The sequence below is a fragment of the Salvia miltiorrhiza genome, chromosome 4, assembly GCF_028751815.1.
Source record: "Salvia miltiorrhiza cultivar Shanhuang (shh) chromosome 4, IMPLAD_Smil_shh, whole genome shotgun sequence".
NCBI lineage: Eukaryota > Viridiplantae > Streptophyta > Magnoliopsida > Lamiales > Lamiaceae > Salvia > Salvia miltiorrhiza.
The window spans coordinates 13,551,518-13,564,662 of record NC_080390.1 but is presented as its reverse complement, the minus strand read 5'-3'; positions in this window follow the sequence as shown (position 1 = coordinate 13,564,662).

The window sequence follows — 13,145 nt, the reverse complement described above, 5'->3', positions numbered from 1 at the left end:
GTAATTCTCTTCTTCAGCTCTTGAAAACTCAACTCACACTCGTTCGTCCACTCAAATATAACTTCTTCCTTTAGCAGGTGCGTTAATGGCTTAGCGATTTTTGAAAAGCCCTTACTAAATCTTCTGTAATACCTTGCTAATCCCAGAAAACTACGGATTTCATGTAGTGTAGTCGGTGTTCTACACTCTACCGCTCGAACTTTTGCTGGGTCTACTTCAATTCCTCTCGTAGAAACGACACGGCCAAGGAAATTGATTTCTTTAAGCCAAAACTTACATTTGCTGAACTTAGCATATAGCTTTTCAGCTCTTAATCTCTCTAACACGATTCTCAAATGCTCTTCGTGTTCTCGTTTACTCTTTGAGTAAATCAGAATGTCATCTATGAACACTAACACGAACTTGTCTAAGTATTCGTGAAAGACTCGGTTCATGAGATCCATGAATACTGCTGTAGCATTCGTCAATCCAAAAGGCATAACTATGATTACATAGTGCCCGTATCTCATACGAAATGCCATCTTCGGAATATTTTCCGATCTTATCTTCAGCTGATGGTACCCCGATCTCAAGTAAATCTTAGAAAATGTACTTGCTCCTTGGAGTTGATCGAATAAATCATCGATCCGAGGTAACAGATACTTATTCTTCAGTGTCACCTTATTCAGCTCGCGGTAGTCAATGCATAACCTCAAACTACCGTCCTTCTTCTTAACAAAGAGAACCGGTGCTCCCCACGGGGAAAACACTAGGTCGAATGAAACCCAAATCTAAAAATTCTTGAAGTTGCAGCCTCAACTCTTGCAACTCTATCGGGGCCATTCTATATGGGGCCTTCGACGTCGGTGCGGCTCTGGGCTCAAAATTACTCGTAATTTCGAGCTATCGATCTGGGGGTAATCCTGATAAAACTTTAGGAAAAACGTCTTTGTATTCTCGAACGACGGGCACGTCATTTATGTTTGTTTTGGACTCCTCACTTTGATTCAGGTATACGACATACTCGGTTGTATACTTTTTCTGCAAAAGCTTTCAGGCTTAAAGCGCCGAAATTATTGGCGGCCTTCTCCATTTTCTCTTAACGCCAATAAAAAAAAATGAAGTAGGCTCTTGGCCTGGAAAGTGAAACGATATTCGTCTCTCCTTGCTTTGTATCGTCACATGGTTCTCCTTTAACCAATCCACTCTAAAATAATATCTATGTGCCACATAGACATCATCCTTAGGTTTTTAGCCTTAAGCTTAATCGATTCTAGCTCGAATTCTAAGTCAGGACATACGAGTGAGATCGTAGTGGTTCTGCCTATAGGAGTCATCAATCTTAGATGTTGCGGAGCAGGCTCTATGTTCAAATCTATAGTATCGACACAAGTATGGGGAAACAAAAGAATGGGGTGCTCCCGTGTCAAACAGTATTACTATGGATACACCCTTCAACTCACCAATACCTGCTAGATTTCCTCGATTCTTGTCCTGAGCCTTCCGCTCATACGCAAACACTCTCTGATGATGGGGTTGATTCGCCTGCGGGGCTGGCGGCTGCCTTCCTGACTGACGTGGTCGATAGGCTGGCTGTTGTCGCTGTAGCGGCGGTAGCGGTAGGACTCATTCCATCGCTTTAAGCTGCGGTTGGTACTGGTTCAGCCTTCCTCCGCCTCCACTTTGCTGACGATTTGGACACTGATTGGAGTAGTGTCCGATCCTTCCGCAGGTGTAGCAGTTGTTCTGTCCCATCTTGCACTCTCCCAAGTGTAGCTTATTGCATTTCGGGCAAGGAAGTATTCCTCGCGATCCTTGTGGAGCTGCTACTGGTAAAGTCTAGCCAACGTAAGGCCGACTATCTCGGTTCTGATAGTGTGGCGGTGCATTCTGACTCTGCCACGGCTTCTTGGGACCTTGACTTCGATCGTCCCATTTTCTCTTGCCTTTCTGGCCTTGGCCAGAAAAAGATTGGCTTCCCGATTGAAAATTTGGGTTCGACAATTGCGTCGAAGCTTGACTCGTTTTCTCTGGCTGCATAGCCAATTCCATATCTAGCGCTCTGTTCAGCGCTTCAGCATAAGTTAGCGCACTCTGGCTTGCTAACACAACTCGTATCTCTTGCTTCAAACCAGAACAAAATAGTTCCGACATCTTTTCGTCCGTGTCCACTCGATATGGGGCATATCGAGCCAAATCGCAGAATTGCCGGTCATACTAGGCTATTGTCTTATTGCCTTGCTTCAAATTGGCAAAATCTGTTTCCTTCTTTTTTCGGTAACTCCGGGGTATATACTTCTCACACAGAGCTGCTTTGAACTGATCCCAAGTAAGGGCATCTAGTTGCTCTGGGGTCATGGTCCTCTGTTTAGCTTCCCACCAGAAATCTGCAGATCCCTTGAGCTGATAGGACATGCATGTAAGACGCTCGTGATCATCACATCTCAAAAATCTAAAGATCCGTTCTATACTCCGGATCCACTCTTCCGTCTCAGCAGGATCTCCAGATCCATTAAACACCGGTGGACTTTGTCTCAGGAAAAATTCCTCTATTCTCCTCTCTGGTGGTGGAGGAGGTGGTGGTGTAGGATTTCTCTGTTCCTCATCTTCTTCTTGGATTCTATTTCTCCTTCTCGGAGGCATACTATAAGATATAAATATATCAGCCTCAAAGCTAATCTTTTCGTCATCTCAAAATACAAGTTCTATTTTCTCAACTCAAATAGACGTCTCAACTCGGTTCTATATATATCATATAGAATTCTCATCTCAGTTCTCTATATCTCAACTCAATTCTATATTTCTCATATAGAATTCTCATAGTTCTCGTCATCTCTATCGTTCATCTAACATCATGATTCAAATCATCAATCTCAAAACTCTGATGCATAAAGCTCTCTAGTCATCAACGTCATCTCTATATCATAGGGAAAATTGCCTCTCTTTTGAGGTTTTACACAAAAGCGAAGGTTCTTTGTACAAAACGCCCTATTACTACAATGATGCTTTCGCTATGCAAGCATCATAGGGACTGAGCGTTATATATGTTCTATATTATGCTTCTAGCTATGTACATTGACTATGCATCACTACATATATACATATACATATACATCTCTAGATAGTCTCGGTCGTCATCTATCAATCTTCCACCTCATCATCGTCATCGTCATCATCTGATGTCCTACTCCCAACATCATCAGTCGGTGCATCCTCACTCGGCTCCGACTCTTCCTCCTTATACTCGTCTATGACCCGATACTTGCTATCATCGCTCGGCTCATCCTCGACATCCGTGTCATACATCAGATAGTAAACCGGCACCTTGGGAATAGAAACCCATGTCTCGGTGCCGTCGTCCGTAACCTGATGCAAAAAAGGCTGGGTTCGCCCGCGTTCAACTGTCATATCCGAAGTTTCCTCGTCTGGATCCTCCTCATCGCTGTCTGACCGTGCAGGTCGAGATCCTCCCTCTTGGGCGTCTCGATAAGGTGGATAGTGGAGTTGGTGCGTGTAAGGCCGTAAAGCCAAAACGTCGGAATCTAGCACTAGGGCAACTCTCGAATCGGATGGCCTTGATACCCGCTGAATCTGAGGTAGCACTTGCAAGGGTGCCGTCACCGGGGTCAAATCTCACAACGGTAAGTCGGCGCTATGATATGTGATCATCGCCATATACGCAAACGGATCGTGCTCCACGATCGGTGAATACGTCTCGAAAACTATCGAATTTGAAACAACCTGCTCAGATATAATCGGCATCGCCTCACTAGGGGGTGGTGGTGCAACCGGGAAAGGCTCATCTGGCAGTGGGGGTGCAACACTAACTCTCCACTCTGGACTGGCCCATCGGGCACGTCGTACGGTGGTGCAGGGAGATCGCCAAACGCAAAATAATGATGGCTGAGCGTCGCGATAAAACCGCTAATATCACCATACCTCACTCCTCCCAACCACGTAGTGCCCACGAATAGGGGGACTAATGTTGTCGCCCAAACTCCCCACGTGGGTGGTAACCGCGGAATCAGAAGGTCGATAACTTCCGCTCCGTCGATTCTGTAGGAAATAACCTTCTGCCAGCGTCGATGGTAATGCTCTTAGAAACTCTCCTAGCGTATCGTCCTCATCTGGCTCGTACTCTCTAAACCAGCGTTTCGTTGATGCTTCAACAATACACTGCATCCTAAAAACAAAAACATCGTTTTTCTCAAAAGTGGATACGAAACTTACTTGGTATTCCACCCCAATCATCAACATACTCTTTCTCATTTGGTACGGTGAGGCAACGGCTATACTAGCCTTAATATAACTCCCAAATATTCCTCAACTCATGGTTCTCATCATGTTCCATCATGCTCAGATAGTTCCGCCATCAAACATCACATAACTTATTAGTGGGTCAACTGAAAACTCAGCATGAATGCGGAAAGTAAAACATCAAAAGCTCTTACCTCGATAAGTCGGAGGAGATGGCGTGCTGGGGTTCTGTTTCGACTGACTCTCAAACCAGTCTAAGAACTCAAGTTAGACTAGTACTCAACTCATAAATAAGAGCAAATAAAAGCTCAACTCAATCAAGCATTAGACTCAGAGCAGACAACTTGGCTCTGATACCACTCTGTCGCAGCCCGATTCCGACACTAGTAATAGCGGGGACCGAGTATCGATACGACTAATAAAAGAAAGGGGGAAGATAGAAAGAATACATAGATCAACAGCGGAAGCTCACAAAAAAACGTGCTAAGGAAAGATCATCATAATTCATCAAAAGGGTATATTCGTCAATATCGTCATAACTCGATAAATATGAGGAATCTCAACATGAAAAGCAAAACAAGTATAGCTCGATTTTTATATAGTCATAATATTCAGAGTGTGATAACAAAAGGTGAACCGACTATATGTATGAAGACATATAATCGTGAGTAAAATGCTTGATTTAATACAACATAACTTCATATCAAAACTCTATTGACAAAACAGACATTCGATAGAGTAAGAAAACGTCAACTCGAAACATTTCCCACCAGCACCACACCATACTCCCCCTCCGCTTATCCTGCACATTTAGAAATACATGCAGGGCGTGAGTACATAAATACTCAGTGGACATATCGCCGAAAAACAAAGCTGCTCATAGAGCTATAAATTGAACTTGCCACACTTCAGCAATACACAGAAATTATATCTTAAAGGAACCTGTGCAAGCAGTTAAAACTCAACATCATTAATAAATGAATGAAATGACTCAAATGACTGCAGTCAAAACTCAACAAGTAAGTACCACATCTACAACTCATCATTATCTCAACTCAGGTACTGAGAAGTAGGCCTCCTTCTCAAGCACCGTGACCGGCCGATTCGCTCAACGGCTCACAGTCACCTCAGTGTACACTAGCCCTGGCAGGATAGCTATCAACTGCCCAGGACCCGATCGTCTCATCTCAAACAGTAGAGGGTAAACATACAAGCTCAACATCATCATAAAAATATTGGCAAGTCAATAATTCTCAAACATCATCATAATCTCAAAACATCAAAACATCTCATAATTTCATCATCATTTAAAACAGTTTAGAAAAACTTTTAAACTGTATACTCAAAATAATGCCCACCTGAAGACCTTACTCAAAATCTCCCGTCAAAGTGGAGTTACTTACTACCTTGCTCTGCTCGTGTCTTCAGGGATCATCATCATCATCGAAGGTTCATCATGTCATAAAATGAATCTCGATTAGAAACTCATTGACTAATTCTCAAACCTTAACTCATGCTCTATCTCATATTCTATCTCCTTACTCATCTCTACATAAACTCTCCACTCATCACACATCCTTCAGTTCAAGGATAGGTTTCAAGAAAATCATGGTTCTAAGTTTCGATTTATCTCTCATATAAGGCTCGTCTAATCTCATTCAAACACATAGGCAACACAATCACATAAGGCACATAAGCAATCACAATCAAACATCATCAAAACATTCTCTGTTTATACACTGACTCAGCTTCAAAATTTAAACTGTTCTGACTCCGACATCTACTGGACTCGAGAATTATACCAAAAGAAAGATCTATGAGTCTAGTTTCATTTAAAAAAAAGTAGAGTAAAAAACTCCAAGTGGTTTGAGAGATATGACATTTTTACCACGATCTACCATTTCTGGCAATTTTGTGCAATCGAAAGTTACAATTTTTGAAAAATAGTAAACGTTGTCAAACTGGGCTCAATCTTAGTGAATATCTAGCTAACACAATAATATTGATACCATAAAAATTTGGAAAGCTAGATCACATAGGAAGCTACTGAAATGAATGACTCTTTCCCCTGTTCTCTGAAATTCTCGGTAGTAATGTGCAGTTTAGGTTTTGCATTTTAAAGAAATATCAAACGAACTTGAAATGGCTTAAAATTTTATCAGGGTACTCAAGACTCATGTAGGGACTTGCTATAAAATTTTCAAAGCTATTAGACATCGACAAACCATCGATCACAGTAGGTCAGTAGGCCTACGAAATTTCTCCAATTTGTACTTAAAACTCATATATCTCAATAATATCTCTAACTTGAATATAACATCATAATTCTCAACAACAACTCATCCCAAAACTCGTTTCATCACTTCTAATCATCAATCTAAACCATCACTTAACATCATAGCATGCTCAAGAACTCATATAACCATTCAAATCTTCAAATCAACTCAAGAACTCATATTCGCTATCAATCATCTCTAATCATCATTTTAATCCATCAACTATCATAACTACAATCTCCTAGGCTCATTTTATACTCGAATCCTCACTTTCTTCATGAACTTCAACTTGAATTAGGAGTTGTTTTAATACTCTAATCATCTATATACATGCTCATAAAGCTTAGATATAAGTAGATTCATGTGTTTAGAAGCTTACTCTTATGTTTTGTGTAGAGAAAAGTATAACTCCATCTTCATGATTCCTAGCTCAAACCTTCAACCCAGCTTTTGTTCTATGGATTTAAGAGTGTTTTTAGCTTGGTTTAATCGGTGGTTATGGGATAAAAAGTAGCATACAAAGTTTTTTTACTAGCTCATCAATGGCGTTGGATAATGACAGTCGAGAGAGGAGAGAGAGAAGAGAGAGGAAAGGGACGTCTGTTATGGGGATGAAAGAGAAAGGTGTTATTTATATAACCCCATTTACTTAGCCATCAAGTATTGGATAATTAACACATGCTTAATTATCCACTTGCATAAAATATCTTATCCGTTAACAATGTTTATCCACTTGCTTTGACTCCTCTCTCTCAAAAGTAGGTTCTGCACTAGAGCAGAGAAATGCTCGCCAAAGGAATGCATTCTCTGTCAGGGCAGAGGAATGACTTCCCTTCTGTCTGGGCAGAGGAATGACTTCCCCTCTGTCTGGGCAGACGAATGCCTTCGCCTATGGCATAGCAGAGGACTGACTTCGCCTCTGGCATAGCAGAGCTCGCATCCCGAGAAGAGCTCGCAAGCCAGAGCAAAACTCCCAGGCCATAGCAGAACTCCAAGGCCAAATTTTTAACTTTAACAACGTTCAACCATTATCTCTATACATCCTTATTTCCTCAATGTATTACATTCAGTAGTTCTTCATCGAAAAATACAATAGCTCAAACTATTGGAATATCTCATCTCATCATAAACTTATATATATATATATATATATATATATATATATATATATCTCAGTAAAATATTTCTCATAAAATACTGATATGCAAAATAATAATAGCTGTATGCTATTTCCCGATTTTAAAAATAATCTCGTTCTCCAAAATCTCGAAAATAATCCGTGTTAACATAACACAAAACAAATCATACTCACATCATCGTAACAAATAGCCACGTAGACAATCACTCAAACCATCTCAGATAAAACACGGATACAATTCACATCAAAGCAATCAGCAATCATCTCTCAATTAGATCATCTCTCAGATCGACTCTCCCTTCTATAGGGTTTCTCACTCACTTATCTCAACTCTATTCTTAATCAGATGTTCCTATTAACAATAGGACAATTAATCTCACAGATACCTCTGTATCCGTCATCGGGAAAAATAAATTATGCTCTTTTCTCAATTCAATCAGCATCTCTATCTCAACTCGTTTTCTCAAACTACTCACTCTCTATCCTCATCATTGATTCTATCAGACTCATATCTCCATCTAGAAGAATAACTCGTCTCATCAAAATAATGTAACTCTAATACTCAATATCTCTATTTATCATCATTACTCCATCTCATTTTATTTATAATCTCATATCTCAGTACCGCAGTACTCTCTGTAGTGTCTCGACACTACTACTACTCATAAAAGTACGGGGTGTTACAAATATTATTTAAGATGACATAAAAAATATTATTTCAAAAAATATATTAATTGTCATGTTTATAAATTTTCCACACGAGTCATTTAATTTAAAAAGATGACATATGAAACAATGTAGTCAAATGGCCATAATGAAGATTGAAAATCAATTTTTGGCCCCTAATCTTAAAACATCAAAATATGGCCATTAATTAGGTGGTATGCCTAATTTACCCTTTTTACTCGGCCGATGGGGTGATTGCGCGACCGCTGGATGATTGCGCGGCCGCTGATAGCTTATGGGTGAGTTGCGCGCTCGCGGGGAAAAGTCAGCGCTTGCTGCGCGTATGGCACTAATAGTGTCATACGCATCATTTTATTACTTGGTTTTATTTTGGATTTCCGTTGGCACTTATGGCACTAATAGTGTCATAAGTTCCAAAAGGACCATTTTAAACACTTCCCCGTAGGGTTTAGATGTTCCATTTAGGGTTTAGATTATCCATTTAGGGTTTAGATGTTCGATTTATGGTTTAGATTATCCATTTAGAGTTTAGATGATCCATTTATGATTTCTTGATTCTATTGCTATTGTTTCTGTTGCACGTATGACACTTATGGCACTATGCCAAAATGACCATTTTACTTGGTTTTATTTTGGATTTCCGTTGGCACTTCTCCAGAAGTGCCAACGGAAATCCAAAATAAAACCAAAGTAAAATCTTGGCACTTATGGCACTAATAGTGCCATAAGTGTCTAACCCGACCCGGCACGCGACCCGCACGCCTGATCCTACCTGGTCCGCCTCATTAAGGGTAAAAACGTCCAAATCAATAAAAATGGCCAAATTTTATGTTTTTTCAATGTGTGACCATAAATTGTGTTTTATGCTTCATTTTGGCTACTTCAAAATTTTACTCAAAAAAATATTACATGTTTTATGCATTATTTTGATTGTCAATGTGTTATTATAATTATTTTTCCTTTAATGTATTTCAATTCTCAACAAAACTCATTTAATTTAAAAATATGACATAAAAATAGTATTATTTAACATAACACAAGTTACAAATATTATTTAAGATGACCTAAAAAGATGACATAAAAAATATATTAATTGTCATGTTTATAAATTTTCAACACAAGTCATTTAATTTAAAAAGATGACATAAAAAATATTACATGTTTTATGTTTATAACTTATTATAAATTTCCACAATTCCACACATATAACATTATAATTTATATTTTATAATTATAACTATATAAGTATTATTTGATTGTCACAAATTCACAATGTCACTTGCCTTGTTTGTAAGTAATTATATTATTTACGATTTTTAAGTTGAGTAAAAATTTTGAAATTTCATCACAAATCATTTAATTTCATAAAAAAGAATACAAAAAAAATTAAAAAAAGAAAAAGCCCGAAAATTGCCGGTTTTCGGCCCGGCCCGGAACCGGCGGTTCAGGGTCCGAAAACCGAACCTTCAAAATTTAGGCGGGCCGGTTCAGGTTCATGAAAATTTCGAACCTGAACCGCCAGTTCGGGCCCGAAACCGACGGTTCTTGAACTGGTGGCAGCCCTATTTGTGTAGAAGCTTCTTGAAACGTTCCCAATAGTCATGGAATGTCTCTGCCGTGCCCATTTTGATGCTAATGATCCTCTTCCTCATATTCTGGACTCGTGCGGCTGGGAAGTAATGCTGCCAGCTGGCAGTGCATACAACCACTCTCTTGCCCATCATGCAGTGAAAAGGGGAAGGATAATAGTCTGACGTACTCTCTCATGTTCCTTACATTCCGGACCGTGCCACATACCATTTCAAAGTCTTGGAGATGCCTCTGGGGGTCCTCTCCTGGATAGTCACTGAACTTGGGCAGGATCTGGATGAAGGAATGCTTCGGCTCCCAGTTTCTTTCTATCGTGGGCAAAGTGATGTCCGTGGTCTCAAACTGATATTCGTCGGGAATACCATCTTTCGAAGTGTTCTTTCTTGACCACCCATCTCGTCTTCCTCTGGATGAAGGAATGCTTTGTACACCTGCTTTGCCTTCTTGGCTAGTTTTTTCCTTGCCTTTAAAGTTCTTTCGATCTCAGGATCAAACAAAAGTGCTCTGTTTTCTCCTGTAGGGTTAGGAACAAACATACACCAACCAACAAAACAAGTGAAATAGAGACTCACTACTGGAACCGCAACTCCCTGGCAACGGCGCCAATTTGACGCGACCGCACTTCGGGTTTTATGCGAAGTTGTCGTTACGGTCGAACGTGCAAATAAATTTATAACCTTGCCCAAGACAAGCATAGTGCCTAATGGTAAGTAAGGGTCGTTGTCTCTTGTCACGAACAAAAATAAGAAAATGGTGGGGTGGACTATCGTCCTTGTTACGAATAGGGATGTCAATCGGGCCAACCCACTCGGTTTCGGGTCAGCCCATTCGATTTCGGGTTATTTTTTGTTCGGGCTAGTCGGTTTTTTTATTTTTCGGGCTAAAATTTTTCGACCCTAACCCTAACCCACTCGGTTTCGGGCTAGCCCGTTCGGGCCCGCAAGTTTTACGATTTTTTTATATGTTTATTTTTTATATAGATAATCATATTCTTGTAATAAAAATATGTCGTATTTTTTAAATCAAGACATTTCGCTTTATTTTAGATACAAAAATTAATGTTTTTTTAACATAAGTTTACATAATATCTAACTTTAATTTCGTTTATGATAAAAATTGTATATAGATTTAACATAAATGACTATCTTTATTTGACTTTTATATTATAGATGTTTGTTATTTTTTTTTTTAAATTTGTTACAACCAAAGAAAGGAAAAAACCACTCACACTCTAGCTCCTAAGGTGACTCGAACCCCCGACCTATTGGATGGAGGGGAAGCGTCTTACCAACAGACTGCCGTTGGAAAAAATCAAAACATATTCTACAAGCATCAAAATATTATATATTGAATTAAAAAGTAACGTATTAAAGTTTAAAAATCAATTATTAAGAATGTGTTCGTTTAATCGGGCCAACCCATTCGGTTTTCGGGCCAACCCACTCGGTTTTCGGGCCAACCCTATCGGGCTCGGGCTATTTTCGGTTCGGGCCATTCGGGCTAAATTTTTTTCGGGCTAAAAATTTTTAGCCCTAACCCACCTTTTTTATCGGTCTATTCGGGTCGACCCGTCGGTTTCGGGCTTTTTTGACATCCCTAGTCACGAAACACCTCTCGGGACTAAACTCAGCTTGACTCTAAATAATGAAAATAAACTGAAAACACCAAACATAAATATCAGTGATAAAAGTCAATCTGGTCAAGACGTTGAATCTGCGGATAATCTCTTACACTCGCTCATTGGTCAAGATATTCATTACAATGTTGTGTCTACCGGTTATAACTTACCAATGGCCTATGCCCCCCATTCTCACTTGTCACGTGCACTTCCATTGTCTAAGAAAATCTATCCTTAAGTGTGTTTAAGATAAGGGACACCCTATACCATTAAACCATCTCAACCTAACCATGCAATAGGACACCTCAGAGCATGCAATTAAACCGAGAAGCATTTAGCCCTAGATAGACCTCGATATTAAACTTAGGCAGACTGTGGTCTACTTCAACCTTCTGTGCCCGCAAATACTCTCAAGACGCACAGTGATCGTACAAGCCCTATAATCTTGATTTATTGGTGATCTAAGTCTACTCAATTAATTAATGGCCTGTTAACTAATCAAGTCAAATTAGACACTTGGTTGAAATGCCCAACACTTCAGGAACACAACATGCAATTACATAGGCACACAATTAAACCTCACAAGTTTATAAGTTCATATCCATATCATCTATGCATTGCCCAGATCTAAAAACTTAGTTAGACATAATATAAATTGCGAAATCAAAAGATAAATAAGATATGGAAATAAATAAAGTAAACTTACTTAATATGGGGAAAATGGGCAGGATGCTACGCTACCAACACAAAGCATAAAACAAAACGTCTTGCCCAAATCGGGACTTAAAAACATAAACTAAATGTAGAAATAAAAGATTATTTTTGGTACTAGCGCTACTCCTTTAATTCGTACACTCTCTCCAACCTCCTCAAATGAAATGTGAACAAGTATTTATAAGAGATCCATGCGTGGACGAAAGGCCAACACACAACTAGGGTTTTGGAGAGTTCAACTTCGGCTGGAGTGTTCTTCTTCTGCCCGAGATAGAGTCCACAAGTGTAAGGACTCTACCTTTGGTAAACTCCACCCTTTAATCCGTGCATATCTTCAAACTTTCGTCCATATCAGCTCAGCGCATAGGAAAATGAATATTCCCGCGCATCTTCTTCATGCACTGGATCTGCCACGTCAGCATCTAGTCCCAGACACCTGGTCATGATGGATCCTTCCCTGTTCACCATTCATGTCTTCATTCTGCCATTCTACGTGCCCTCGATACCTCTCATGGTGGATGCTGATTTTCAAGAGTAAGTTAGGACAACCTCTTGGTCAGCGGTAAATAGTTTTGGCTGCAATACTCTCTCTCAGAAACTGCTCCAACTGCACAGAACTCGATAGAAATCCTTCCTCTTAGCAGTACTACCTACTTGATCAACATCGTGCCCAGCAGGTTGGCAAATGTGACTCGATCTATGGATTGCATCCAACCTGCAGACTTCGTTAGACTTGATCATTGAGGTGCCTTATCTTTTCTCATCAGATTTTCTCCATCTTGCCCTTTATGGCATCCACGAGGCTCTGCCAAACGAGAGTCCTCCCAAACACAAAAATGAACAAAAAGGCACACAAAGGACTCGATCTAGACCTAGACACAACAAA